Raw genomic sequence first — 14,531 nt, forward strand, 5'->3', positions numbered from 1 at the left:
GTTGGCTTGAAGAGGACGCACATGCAAGGCGTATCGCCAGATGTCGGAAATTTGCACGCGCTTTTCCGTATGTATTGGGTGATGGATGTGTAGTCGGGCAAGAAGGCGGCAACCCGAAGGCGTTTTAGAGAGTCTTGTGTATTGATTTGTCAAGTGCGCCTCACGCAGCTCCTTAAATGTGTTCACCATTCCCAGGCCTAGAAGGCGCTGGTTGGAGGTGTGGAGCGGAAGGTCGAGAGCGCGCTTGTAGATTTTACGGAGAATGACCTCGAGTACATTCTCGTCAAACCTGCGTAAGTGGAGGTATGGAGCCGAGTACAGGACTCGGCTGGTTACGAATGCATGCGCCAGCCGCAAGGCATCTTTGCATCGTAACCCCCCGTGCTTATTGGAAACCCGGCGAATCATCCGGCCCACCTGGTCCCCCACTTTACGCAATTTGGCCAATGTTGTGTCTGCTCTGCGATGCTTATGAATGAAGAGCCCCAGCACTCTGATCTGAAGAGGACCGCCGCCCCCTTCATGGCGGTTCTTCGCCCCTTCCCCTCAGTTTCGCTGGGTCGCTGCCTTTCCAGAGCTGCCGAGACCAGCTGGACGGCCTGGAGTGCGATTCTCGATCGTAGGTCTTCATCGCCACCTCAATATGTGGCGGAAGCGTCATCTTGCTTGCCTATCTTAGGTCCACTGTGCCTCTCTCCTTCACACACGGTTTGTACACATCCCTTTCATAAACACTGGAGCACACGTATCTAGCTGATACGGGGGTAAAAAGTTCCCCGTGGAGCTTTTTACTTACCAAAAACTTCCTAACTGCAATATCGCCTTTGCGTCTCTTCCTCGACTTTCGTCCCTTCGTCTTTTGGCGCGAATAACTACAGCAGACAACTGCGACACTTCCAGCCCCAACTTCCGCAGAATCGTAGCTCTCCGTGGCTGGTGGGCACATTCTCTACTAACGTGTCACGCGAGTTGACATCAGCGAGCACGTACAAGGCTACCTTTTATTCCACCCCTTGCAACTTATTGTTAAGGTGGTGATTAAATGACGAAGCCTAGCCGGAGGCACGGCTTGTATGTTGATGTCGCTGTGTGTTGTACTACATGCGGCGTGTGGTAGTTTTAGTGTTTTACGTGTGTGTTGAAGGCTGGTAATACAAAGAGAAATTGTGGTAGCTTGGTGGTAACGCACTCGGCTTATACTCCGGAGACCGAGGTTCGACTCCCAATCGCTCAGAAATGTGTTTCTTTAACTCTTTCCAGTGGCGGCCGTTTTCTGTGAAGAATGTTAACAACAGCTTCTCCAACAAGACCGGTTTTTCGCACAATAAGGCACTTCAGGCTTTCGCCTTTAAAAATCGCCAGTTAGACTGAGAGCAACAGAGCATTCATGGGGAGTTGGCTTTGCCGTAAAGCGTATTCTGCGTGCTTTCGTATATGCACGCCGTACACGATTGAATTATTTGTGCTGAAGAGGGGTTCACTCAAACACTTAAACTTTTCTTTCGGAAATTCTTTGAGGTAATTTCATGTATTTCAGGTAATCTCTTTGAGGTAATTTTAGACTTTGTTCTAAACTATACCTACTGAGGCGACTCTATATTTGGGGGAAAATAGGGCCCTTAATGGTGTACTCAGTATGTAATATACCCATTGTTGTGTGTACTGACACACCCGGGCATGGCCGGTAACTACGGCTAGTTTATCATGAACTGCTCTGAGCGTACATCAGTACCTGAAAATCTTGTGCTCGTACCTTTTCTTGAAACTGGCTGTTTGTTTCTTTTAATTCATAATAAAAATCACCACAGGCTACCTGCTGTGTCGTGCAGCACCCAAAGAGAAGCGGCGATTAAGATGAAAAATTGATGAGCGATTCCACTCTGTGAAGGTGGATGACCAGTTAAGCTTTGCGCGCAATGCGTAGTCTTCCCAATTTTCTTTCATTTAAACTAAAATATTTATTTATTTATTTATACTCATTTCCACTTTGTTCGTATTTTCATTTTTCTGATACCGTGCTTTATTAATTTACACACACCTTCTACTTGTCTTTGTTCTCACTTTCATTTATGTTCCTATTATTTATTTATGTATTGATATTCATTCGTTTTTCTATTATTGGTTTTTGTTATTTTGTACATAAATTTTCATTTATTTTGGTTTATATTTATTTAATTATTTATTAAATTGTGCTTTTCATTGAATTGTTTATTGAATTTATTGAATTGTGTATCTTAATTCTGTTTTTGTTTCAATTTTCATTTTACTAGTTGTGCTTTATTATTTATTATTTGCTACTTTACGTTTGTTCGTTTATTTATGTTTTTAGTATTTAAGCTTTGCCTTTACAAGTGGAACGCGAAAGCGCTAGCGCGCTCCCTTTGTACATTTTTTTTGCTAAGAATGCATCGCAGTCAATGGGCGCGCTGCATTTCTTTGAATAGTAATCCCTCGTTATAACGAGATCCGCGGGGCGTCGAAAAAGTTCGTTATAAGCGGTATTTGATGTAGGCGGCTGCTCATGAAAACTAATGTACTTGAGCTTCAATTGCAACACAACTGCCAGGAATCAAAACACAATGTATTCAGGAAAGCACAACCTTATTCAGGTTCAAAAAAGGCAGTAAGCTCTGGCTGTTTCATGTTCTTGACGGTGGCGAGCAACCCCGCTACAATTTGACCGAGCAGGGTCTGGCGTCGAAACGCCTCGCAGGCTTCACAGCGAATGTGGAGGGGCAGGCAGTGGCCACTTCTATAAGGGGGAGAGCGTCAGGGAACGCTACGAGAGTTTTGCGATTGAAAGCGCCGCAAATTGTACTCCTCCAATGTGAGGTTGTGTTTTTTGAGCTCAAAAAAACTGACCGGTTTTGCACAAGGCGCTTTGGAAGATTACTGGGCAATTTTTCACCGAGCTGTGCAGCCATGTTCTTTGAAAAACAAGAGTTTGTGGGCGCCAAGCTTTCGAAGACCCTTCTAATTCTACGCTTCAAATTTCAGTGTTCGCGCACCGTTGCGTCCAGCCGATTGACCAATGTGTAGGAAGAAAATTCAATCCCCTCCACGCATTCGGACACTTTGTAATAACTCGGATGGCGTAAATCGAGTATGGCCGGCACGAGTAAATCGCCGAGGAAACATCAGCTTGTTAACCCGCCATATTGAACGCCATACTCGCCCCTGGAGCGCCGCTGATCGGCTACGCCTCCGCTCGCTACTTCACTCTAAGCGGGTCCAGCTCTTCGTGCACTTCGAGTAATGCGGCCTAAAATGAATGCGTTTGGGTTGGGACCAGAAGAAATTTCGAATAAAGCGATATTTCAAGTAGATTGATTTCGTTATAACGAGGGATCACTGTATTTTATTTCTGATGCGCGCTCGCTCGCTCTCATTTTCGTTGAAGTTTTTCGGCGCCCAGCGTCACGGCGCACACGCAAGGCGAACCCGCTGGATTGTGCATCCAGAAGGAGAGACACCGCTATAATTATTTTCCGATGCCACGTGCAATACGTGCATGCGCCGGAGTATTTTGTTGGCCACAAGAAAGAACTGTTCGTTGTTAGAGGTTTACAGCTTCGCTATAATATAAAGTTGGCGGCGGCTTGCCAGGGATAGTATTAGGGGCCACAGGCGACGATCTAACCAGGGATAAGGCGGCTTAGAGGTAGTTATGTGTTCTCGCGTTTTTACAGCAAAGCTGTAAATGGCTAGGATCCAGCAGATCATTTCCGGCTGAGAGCGATGTAGACAGGAATCGCTAGCGAGCGTAGCGCCACGTTGCGGAGCCCACTCAAATCCGCGGAATTGTAAAATTGTGCGCCACACCCCCAGGGAGTGGAAAAAATTATACAAAATTACAAAGGTCCTAGGGCCCTCATAGACCATGCGCCGTGATTACGATTCCCGAGCTATAATAAATTTTTACACAGGATTCCTGTGTATTTTGTAGCGTAAGCTACACGGGCCGAGGTTGAGCAGTTTCGCGTGTGCCGTGAAGAGCCGACATGCGCAAGCGCGAGGGGCATTGAATTGGATTCGATTCGATTGGCTTGGCTTGGCTTGGCTTGACTTGGCTTGGACTGGATTTGAATTTGGATTGGATTAAAGTGGATTGTGTTGAGTTGTGTTGCGTCATGGCCACGGCATACGCGCTGGAGGCGGCGCGTGCCCAGGTGTGCGCCTCAATTTCGCAGTAGCCAAGTCTGACGCTGCGTCGGAGCCGCTTGATGGCCGGCTCGTGAAGAAGCGTGCTGAGCATGCGTCAGGAGCAGTGACTGGACAGGACTTGACTTTCAGTTAACAACCAGGAACAATGCTCAATCGCAAATTACAAACAAACGTGTTTTGCTTGTGCACACCTTCGACTACGACCCAGTCAAACCTCACGTGGAGGCTCCGCACCGCAGCTTTGCTGGCCATCCCTCTTCACGGGGTGGAAGGGCTCTGAATTTTTGTGTCTGTTGCCTTGCTTTCATCATGCTGTTTGCTGCCCTCGATCATGAATGACGTGGCGGCTACAGATGTTGCGGCGACAAGCGCATAACCTAGAACGCTATACCACAGAACAGCGAGGACTGGCTATACTGGGCCACAACCTTTTGTGGCAGCACGCTGAAAGCCACGCCGCCGAAGCACACTTCTTTCACAACGCTCCAACGTGTAGTTCTTTGATGAAACTATTACTAGTGTATTCAGGTACCGCTGAATCTTTATTTTTTATGCAATTCGATTATTAATCATCAATAAAAATTTTGCGTAGTCGAAAAAAATTCTGTTTCACACTGTTTAAGGTTTGGTGGTTTTTCGCCGTTCGTTGCTCGTTTCCAACAGCTTCAAAAAAAGATGGCGTCCTCTGCTTCCTTATCGTCTACGTCGCCTACGGACGTATGTCCGCGGCGCCTCGTGAGTTCACCTGCTTTGCAGCCATGTCACGAGTTGTCGAACCAAGAGTTGTCTCTAGAGCCAAAAAAATCGGTAAACAAAGTTTACACGGAAATAAGCAAAAGCCACCATCAAGTGTCTGTGAGGGCCGCATTTCGGAAGGTCAGTGTGCTCACTGGTGTTAGCGACCACAGTGTCTTTCGCATTAGGCTTGGCATAAACACTGGCCCCTTGAAGTGACGGTAGCGCAAGCGGTTGCGTCTCCCGGTCAAAAATGACCGTGTGAAAACCGGGGAGGCAAGATTGCAATATTATGACAGCTTCTCCCTCGCAGCTCTCCGAAGAAAAGTGCATCAATACTTTCTGCGAAATGAAATTCTGACGGCGGGAAAACTTGCTCGAGATACTGCCAGTGACAGCGACATGAACATGCCTAAAATGATCGTGCGAACAATGGAAAGGCTATTCTATGATATCGGTTTTGCCTTTCGAAAAAGGAAAACAAATTGTGGACTACTGGAAAGGAACGACATCGTCATGTGGCGGCTGCAGAAGCTGCGCACCCTCTGAAAACTCCGCGCCCAGAAACAGTACGTACCAGAGTCGGTATATGTTATGTTTTGGAGCGTGTTGCAGAATTAAAAACTATCTATAATATTTCTGCGCCATTTAAAGCCTTCCTCTTAGACTCTATAAACGCGACGCCCGTTTGGCTGCAATCACAGAAAACGCGAGTCCCGTCCGGCAAATGATACTTCACTTAAAATGTGGTAGCGTCATCTTTTGGCGTTTGCGATTGAAGCAAACGCGAGCGTTCTTCCTTGCCCGTTCTGGGCATGCAATATTTCAGCGGAACAGACAACAGAACAGATTTGGAGATGCCCGGGTATTTTCAGCCTCATGTTATTCATCAGCGTATTTCCACGTCGGTGATTCCACGCATGGCACGCGTTAAGGCAGCGTTTTTCTTATGCAAAATTGGTCGGCATGCCTTGGTTCTTGGGTAGCACCCATGGTGTAGCCATTTGCACATATTAGCTGAACAGTGCCGACTGTCTCATTTCATCCGTAATACTAAATATGCGTTCGTGGTAGGTGATCTGTTGCTTCCATTAGGTTCATTGTGCGCTTAATTTTGCATTCTTTCCTGTCTAATGTGTAATTGTATTTTAGTTGTTTTTTATACACCGTTTCTGTTGATTGTGATTGCATGCTTCAATTATATGTTTATTTTTTCTTGCAGACTCATCTACTACCTTGACGAAACATGGGTCAATGCTGGCCACACAAAAGGAAAAGTGTGGGGGGACAGGAACGTCACCACACGAGAAGAAGCATTTCGGCAAGGTTTAACAAGGAGTCTTCGGGCACCAAGTGGGAAAGGTGGGAGACTGATGCTGTTGCACGCCAGTAGCAAGCAGGGCTTCGTAAATGCTGCGTGCCTCGTTTTCCGGGCAACCAAAGTAACTGTAGACTATCAGAAGGAATTGGATTGCCCCCGCTTCGAGAAGTGGTTCTCTGAACAGCTTCTGCCTAACATAAAACCAAACAGTTTGATAGTAATGGACAACGCCCCTTATCACAGTGTTCACCTCGAGTAAGTTCCAACATCATTAACACTAAAGAGTCACGTTCAGTCTTGGCTACCGGAAAAGCACATCGCGTCAGCCGAGTCAGCCGAGTCAGCCGAGAGCAGCACGATAGCCACGCTAGCGAAGAGAAGGTGAGTGCACGCCGGCCGTTTTCCAGCGTCGTGAATCGGGTGGTAAATGCCTCCCGCATGCCTCCCATGCCTCAGGAGCACATCAAGATTGTGATACGCCCCAGAGGGGGATTGAATTTGGAGAAAGGGGGCCCCACCGTGGGTAAGGCGATTACCGAAGCGGCAAGCTTGAGCTCGGAGCAAACGCTGCATGACGTAATCTGCCCAAACATTACGCAAAACATTATGGTGGCCAGCACCCCTCTAAGAGAAAATGCGGACAAGCACGCTCGCATCAAGTTCATAACGGTGGCCGGGAAGGTCTTCGAAGTCAACGCTTACGAGACCGCCCCCAGCGATACGTGCAAGGGGGTTATTAGAAACGTGGACATCGCAGACGGGCCTGCAACCCTTGAAAGGAACATTTTGAACGACCGTAACCCGTTGGCGCTCGGCGTCAAGAGAATCAAGAACTCCGGATCTGTTATTATTGTATTCGATGGACTTCGTGTACCAAACTTTGTGAGATATGGACCTACTCTAGTGCGCTGCTACTTATGTCGGAAACAAGTGGACGTGTGCTACGCTTGCGGAAAGATCGGACACCGGAAGGACGTTTGCCCGACACCCGGTGTTTCGGAATGTAGGGGCTGCGGCGTGCGCAACCCAAGTGACCCACATGTGTGCAACCCGAAATGCAAGCTGTGCGGGGGCTTGCATGTGACAGCGGATAAATCGTGCAAGAAACGCTACTTGATGCCATACGTGGTGCGTGTTAGACGTCAAGAGCGAGCGAAGGCACAGATGGTCAAGGAAGAGACGCAGACGGTGAGCGACAGGTCCGAATCCAGGGGGCGAGCTAGCTCGCGCTGCCGCTCTCGGTCCCGACGTCGTGCGTCATCAAAAAAGCGAGACGCAAGCAGGAGCAGAGGTCGCTCCCGCTCCAGAGGGCCGCAGGCGCGTTTCGCGGCTGGTGGTGGCGCAGACTCGTGGGCCAACAAGGTTAAGGGCAAAGAAAAAGGCGCGGATCAGCCAATGACCCAAACGAATCGTAGTCTAGAACGAGATAGGATTCTATCGCTGGAAAAGGAGAACAACAGCCTCAGGGCGGCGGTAGAGAGGCTCACTCTCGAATTGATCGAGCTCCGCAGAGAGATTACTCGTAACAAGTCCGAGTCCTCTGAGAGTCCCTCTGATAGCGAGGTTCCGGGGTCCATGGAGGTTGCTCCGTCAGAGGGCGAGCGTCCCTCAGATAGCGAAGTTCCAAGGTCCATTGAGGTTGCTCCGTCAGAGGGCGAGGCCGCAGAGTGCCCAGCTCCCAAGAAGCGGGCCCTTACTCCGCCCAGTCAGTTGCAGTTTAAGGCAAAGTCGGAAATCAAGGAGGCTCTATCTGCGATTAATGATAGTATCAAGCAGATAAACGACCGACTCACTCGTATTGAGCACAATGAGGAGAGCGTCGGGGCTAGGCTGCAAAAGATCGAGGCATACTTGAATGATACGGTAGTTCCAGCTATGGTGAAGATCTATCCCAACCCTTTGGCAGACCACGGTATTTCTCACAGTAATACTAACCTAAATAACGCAAGCCCACACGGTCAAGATGGCCTCGATAACTAAAGCATTTAGAGCCTGGCAATGGAACTGCCGAGGATTTAACCCAAAAAAGGCGGCCCTCCAGCAGTTTATTAGATCACAAGCTGAGAAACCACATGTTATTTTGCTTCAGGAGACTCTTGCGGCTGACCTCCCTTTCACGGGATACAAGGCGGAGAGCCTCCGGGAGGATAAAGGCAGGGGTGTGGCTATTTTGATAAATAAGAAGATCCCTTATATCCGACACGAGCTCCGTACGTCGCATTGTAAGGTAGAATTTATCGCTGTGGAGATAATTCCTAACAATTACATAGGCAACAGCAGCAGTATATTTATCCTCAATTTGTATAGTAGCCCAAAAGAATCGAGGCAGAGCTTTAAGGCCATCCTAACTAAAGTGGCATGGCTGGCCGGTAACGCTCCTCTGATTGTTGGTGGGGATTTCAATGCCCCTCACCAAGCGTGGAAATACCCTTACTCCACCGGCAAGGGTGAAAGGTTATGGACGCACGCCTCGGACCTTAGTCTCACTCTCATTACAGACCCGGGTCACCCAACTAGATGCGGCACTTCTACGTGCAGGGACTCGACGCCGGACCTAACTTTTGTCCGGGGAATCGAGAAACCTAGCTGGGTGAATACTGATATTGACCTCGGCAGCGATCACTATATTGTAGTCGTCAGCTTCGAGGTAGTCTGTAAGAAGCTGAGGGAGTTTAAACTGATTGATTGGGATAAGTTCCGGAAATTGAGGGCTAATCTCGATGCCTCTCCCGATGAGGCAGATCCTCCGCTCGAGAGCTGGATAGAGCAGCTTGGGCTGGACATTCACGCGTCAGAAAGAACCACCCTCACGGATGTTGGAACTGAGAAGATGGACCACAGATTAGCTAATCTCCTTGAGGCTAAGCAATCAATACTAGCACGGTGGAAAGGCCAACGACTGAACACGAGACTTAGGAAAAAGATCGCGCTGCTGAACAGAGAGATTGAGGAGTACTGTAAAGTTCTATGTAAACAACAATGGATTGAGATATGCAATTCCTTAGACGGCCACCTTCGCAAAGGGAGAGGCTGGGGTCTCCTCAGACATCTACTAGATGAGGGAGGTTCCAGATCCAAGCCAACCCAGCGGTCGCTACTGAGCAAAATAATTCACAAGGCGCGGAAGGAAGCTAAGGATGACGAGCTCTTGGAAGATCTAACCGGTCAGTATTTGCCACTTATAAAAACGCAGACTTTCGTCCCTCCGACAGTAGTGTATACGGGTTCTCCCAACCACGCGCTTGACGGAGAGTTTTCGGAGGGCGAAGTTCGTTTTGCTATTCAGGAGCTTAACAGTAAATCTGCTGCTGGCCCTGATGGTATTTCGAACAGAGTTCTTCGCAATCTTGGGGATAATTCCATCAGCTATCTAACAAGACAAATCAATACTATCTGGAGAGAGGGCTACGTCCCAGATACTTGGAAACACGCTAATACGATACTCATTCCTAAGCCGGGCAAGCCTCTCGGACTTAAAAACCTCAGACCGATCTCTCTGACATCCTGCCTCGGCAAGGTTGCGGAGCATGTTGTGCTTAACAGGCTCTCCGCTTATGCGGAGGATAACCAGCTTTTCCCGTATACCATGATCGGTTTCAGGCCGGGTCTTTCAACCCAGGAAGCTATGCTCCGGATCAAAAAGAAGCTGCTAGATCGGGTCACTCAAGACACAAGGGCCATTCTGGGCCTTGATGTAGAAAAAGCCTTTGATAATATACGCCACACGGCTATACTTCAGGCCATATCGGACCTTAGTCTCGGCGAGCGTTTCTTTTCTTACGTTCGATCTTTTCTCAGCGGCAGAACCGCCTCCCTACGCATTGGAGATATTATATCAGAACCCCTCCAGCTTGGAGAAAGGGGAACTCCTCAAGGCTCGGTACTGTCTCCATTTTTGTTCAATCTAGTCATGTCCAAATTAGCTAGAACACTTCTCGATATTGAGGGGGTTGAACACACCATCTACGCTGATGATGTTACCCTGTGGAGTGCTGGGGGCAGTGACGGTGAATTGGAGGCTCGATTGCAAAAAGCTGTCAGGGCCACAGAGCTATACCTCGCCCCTGCGGGTCTTAAATGCTCCTCAAAGAAGTCGGAGTTGCTTTTCTATAGCCCATCTAGACCAGGGCGCAAGCCCAGGGGTTGGGGGCAGGACAGGAGGCCCAACGTGGCGCTTTTTGACATGCACGGGAATCAATTCAATTCAATTCAATTCAATTTTTATTTTTCCAGAAAAAACAACAACAACATTCTGGAAGGGTTCACGGGCTAAAAGCTGAGTATGAACAGCTTGACTGGGCCCGAGAACCCTAACCAAGGCATCACGATTCCACACTAAAAAACAAAACATGCTCGCAATACATTGGAAGTACAACAAAAGCGGTATACAAATATAATACAAGCATGTAATTTAAAAAAAACAGCACCAAAGAATACGTTTTACAGTGGTACATTGAGAGAAAAAAAAACAATATGATAGGTCATGTGTCAATTTTGAAAATCACCATCCATAATACAATGAAATACAAAAACAGTTAAGAGGAGAATACAAAATACATCCACCTAAAGAAAAATACAGTACCAACAAATATTTATTGTTTATAAACAAAAAACGTTCTTAGTTCCTGTTTTGAGAACTTAGAAGTGCATTGATATTTATTGAGTAGAGATGGGAGGTTATGTTGCAATGACTGCAGTTTGTAATTATTGCGAAATTTCGGAAGAAACCAGGGCTCACTGCTTCGTATGTTTAATGCGTTTACTTTAGATGTTAATACAGAAATACTCATCAAAAAATATCTAAAGGCACAATGCGAGAAATAAAAGGAGTGAAGAATACGGAAATCATATATATATTCAACTCTGATAATGTTATGTTGTAAAAAAGTAGCATGCGTTGGAGAGAGATAATCAAGATTTGCAATATAACGGAGAACTTTTTTTTTCCGGATAACTTTTTTTTTTCCGCATTCCGGAGGTCAATTCCATCAGAGTTCTGGGCTTAATTATCGAAGGAAACGGTTCCAATAACTTAATGTTACGGAAGATTACCGGGGAAGTTGAAAACGCGTTACGAATGTTTCGACGCATTCTCAACAGGAATAGGGGTATAAGCGAGGAGTGCGCCATCAGGCTTATCCACGCTTTCGTCCTATGCCACATTTCTTACGTCGCGGCTATGCTCAATTGGAAGAAAACCGAAGAGAAACGCCTCGACACCATGATTCGTCGTGTTTTTAAGGTAGCTTTGGGGCTTCCTATCAATGCATCCACAGATCTCCTACTGAAACTAGGGGATCACAATACGTTATCAGAAATCGCAGAAGCCCAGCACACTGCGCAGGTAGGTCGACTGTCAGGCACAAGAGCAGGCAGAGACATTCTGGTCACTCTGGGCATCTTTACCGAACAGAATAAGGAGAGTGTTAAACACCTTACCAGAGAAATCAGAGACTCCATCGTGGTCCGTCCTTTCCCCAGAAACGTCCACCCTGTCTTTAATCAAGGAAGGAGACTGTCTCGAGCCAAGGCACTTCTAGCTGCAGCTCTCGAGAGCCCTACGGAGTCGGCTTTTGTAGATGCTGCTCAGATAAATGGAAGACAGGCCTTTTCGATAGCCGTCATTGATGCTCAAGAACGGATGTGCAACGCACTTTCCGTGTTTACCAAGAATCCGGAGGTTGCTGAGCAAATGGCCATTGCACTTGCTCTGCTTGATCCTCAACATAAGGTCATTCATAGCGACTCTAGGGTGGCCACTCGAGCCTTCGCCAGGGGAGTGGTTGATGCCAAAGTCTCCAAGTTATTGGAAGATAGACACATTAGTAATCATTCGATAGTCTGGTTTCCAGCCCACATGGGCGACCTCGGGGGAGGACAGCGGAACTTCAATGAATCCGCACACGAGGCGGCGCGAGGACTCAGCAGCCGCGCACCCTCCCAACCACCCCCGTCTCCACAAAGGGCTTTCAAGGATCAACTTCAGACCTACAACGAGCTCACCAAGCACTTCTACTTAAATCGACGGGAATTTGCGCTCCCACACAATGGACTCAACAGGGCGCAGTCAGTCACTCTCCGCATGTTACAAACGGACTCATAGGCCAATCCTTGGAGGATGAGCCACATCGACTCGGACTACGACGGAACTGCTACGTGTTCAAAGTGTGATGGGCATGTGAACTTGGGTCATATGTTGTGTGGTTGTGCTACGCAAGCCTCCTATCTGGAGGATAAGGTCAAGTGGGACAGTGCTCTCAGGAGCAGTGAACTTAACGATCAACTCTGGGCTGTCCAGAAGGCCCGCGTAGCGGCGGAGAGTCTCGGGCTCCCCGTCCCGACGTGGGAGATGCCCTCTACACCTTGACACCGGTCAGGTGTCCTTCAGGACCCTTTTTGGAAATAAAGTTTCACCACCACCACCACCATTGGAGCTAGTGAACCAAAACAAAAAAAAATCCGCCTGTCACGTGGATGTTGTCGCTAAGGCTGCCGGTCACGATATCGTTAGGATTTCTTCATATCATTGCGAGTTCAATCTTATCGAACTCGTATGGAGCCAGGTTAAAGGTTACGACGCTGCTAACAATACGACATTAACTCTTGCTCAGGTCGAAAAATTGCTGCGTAAATGCATAAATGTAGTCACGCCAGACCAGTGACGTCACGTGTGTTCTCATGTTGAAAATATCGAACCGGAGTTCTGGCAACGCGGCGGACTCATTGAGGCAAGCATTGACGACCTTATACGTTTACTCGGATCGGACTCAGGCGACGAAATCGATGATAGGGACAGTGACAAAAACGAAGTAGAAGCGATCATATGAATGTTCAATTAGATTCAAAAGTCACCATGTCATTTTGCATTGTACTCGCGCATACATTATGGACTTTTACTAATGTCGCCGCATTACTATCCTTCAGTTCCCAAGTTGTGCGTGCAAAGACACGATACGACGATACAAGGTGTAGTTCACACTTTACAGTTTGCTTCGATATTTCTTATTTGACCTGCGCCGAAATATGTGTGTATTGGTGCTTTTGTATGTTCCTCGCAGGCAAATGGACGGAAACGCTGTAGAGAAAAAGTCTGCTGTAGAGAATTTTACTATGACCTTTGCAGTTATTCATCACATGGCATGTGATTCCACTGCATGAGACACAGTTGGTTCATACCTGCACGCATGTATGCTCACAAACACTCACACACACACGCATGCACACACCCGCACGCACAGGCACGTACGCACACACACACACACACACGCACACGCACGCACGCACACACACGCAAGCAAACACGCACACGCACGCACACACGCACGCACATATATATATGACAGCAATAGGGGTTGGTAGTAAAAAAAACCTCGGAAAGCAAAGGGGATTATGTGGTACGTCATTGAACCAGATAAAGAATTTGAAATAAATGAAACTAGAGAAAAAATACCTTCCTTTTGGGATCCGAAACCACGAACTAAAGAATACCGGTCTGGTGGGATAAGGTTTTGGAAGTTGTGGGTTCGGATGCCACCTGGCGGGATTTTTTTTCTCCACTTACTTCCTTTCTTTCCAAATTATTTATCTGGTTCAATGACCTAGCACATCGTCCCCTTTGCTTTCCGAGGTTTTCTTTACTGCCATCCCTCATTTCTGTCTTATTGCAACGAGACCCTCATTTTCCTATTCCCATTCGCTAACTATATATATATATATATATATATATTGTAGAACAGAGACGTACGGGACGAGGGATTCCGTAAGGACACATATCAAAGTTGCAGCCCTTATTGCCAGTGCAGTTTGGCGTTTTAAGAGTGCTTTATAGTGCCGAATGAGGTAAGATTGCATTTTTTTTTTTGCAGGAATAAAAAATTGAAAATTCAAGTCGAGAAAAAATGCGCCGTTTTTTCCGGAAGCGGGAATCGAACCCACAACCTCCGCATAACGCGTGCGGTGCTCTACCATTGAGCTAGTTCCGCGGCGACTCCCTTCTCGACTATACGGCGGGGTTTTGTATTTACGACTGCTCAGAGCCCGGTCAACTAGCGCCGCCCCTCGACCAACGCGGGAAGACGTAGAACGTCTTTTCCCAGCGGCCGCACGTAAGACGTGGTCGGAAGTCGGGGATAGACAAAGGCATTTCAGACTGCTGAAGCCAGAACCCTCGTAATGCATTTTGTAGAACAGAGACGTACGGGACGAGGGATTCCGTAAGCTTCAGCAGTCTGAAATGCCTTTGGCTATTCCAGACTTCCGACCACGTCTTACGTGCGGCCGCTGGGAAAAGACGTTCTACGTCTTCCTGCGG

General features: G+C 47.6%; 1 pseudogene; it reads left to right on the forward strand.

The window, feature by feature from the left end:
- The first annotated feature begins 4,839 nt into the window (after positions 1-4,839).
- LOC144163883 (uncharacterized) overlaps positions 4,840-14,531 on the forward strand; it is a 28,578-nt pseudogene continuing 18,886 nt past the window's right edge.

The sequence above is a fragment of the Haemaphysalis longicornis genome, unplaced genomic scaffold (assembly GCF_048455015.1).
Source record: "Haemaphysalis longicornis isolate Haplotype H1 unplaced genomic scaffold, Haemaphysalis longicornis Haplotype H1 scaffold_13, whole genome shotgun sequence".
Taxonomy (NCBI): Eukaryota; Metazoa; Arthropoda; class Arachnida; order Ixodida; family Ixodidae; genus Haemaphysalis; species Haemaphysalis longicornis.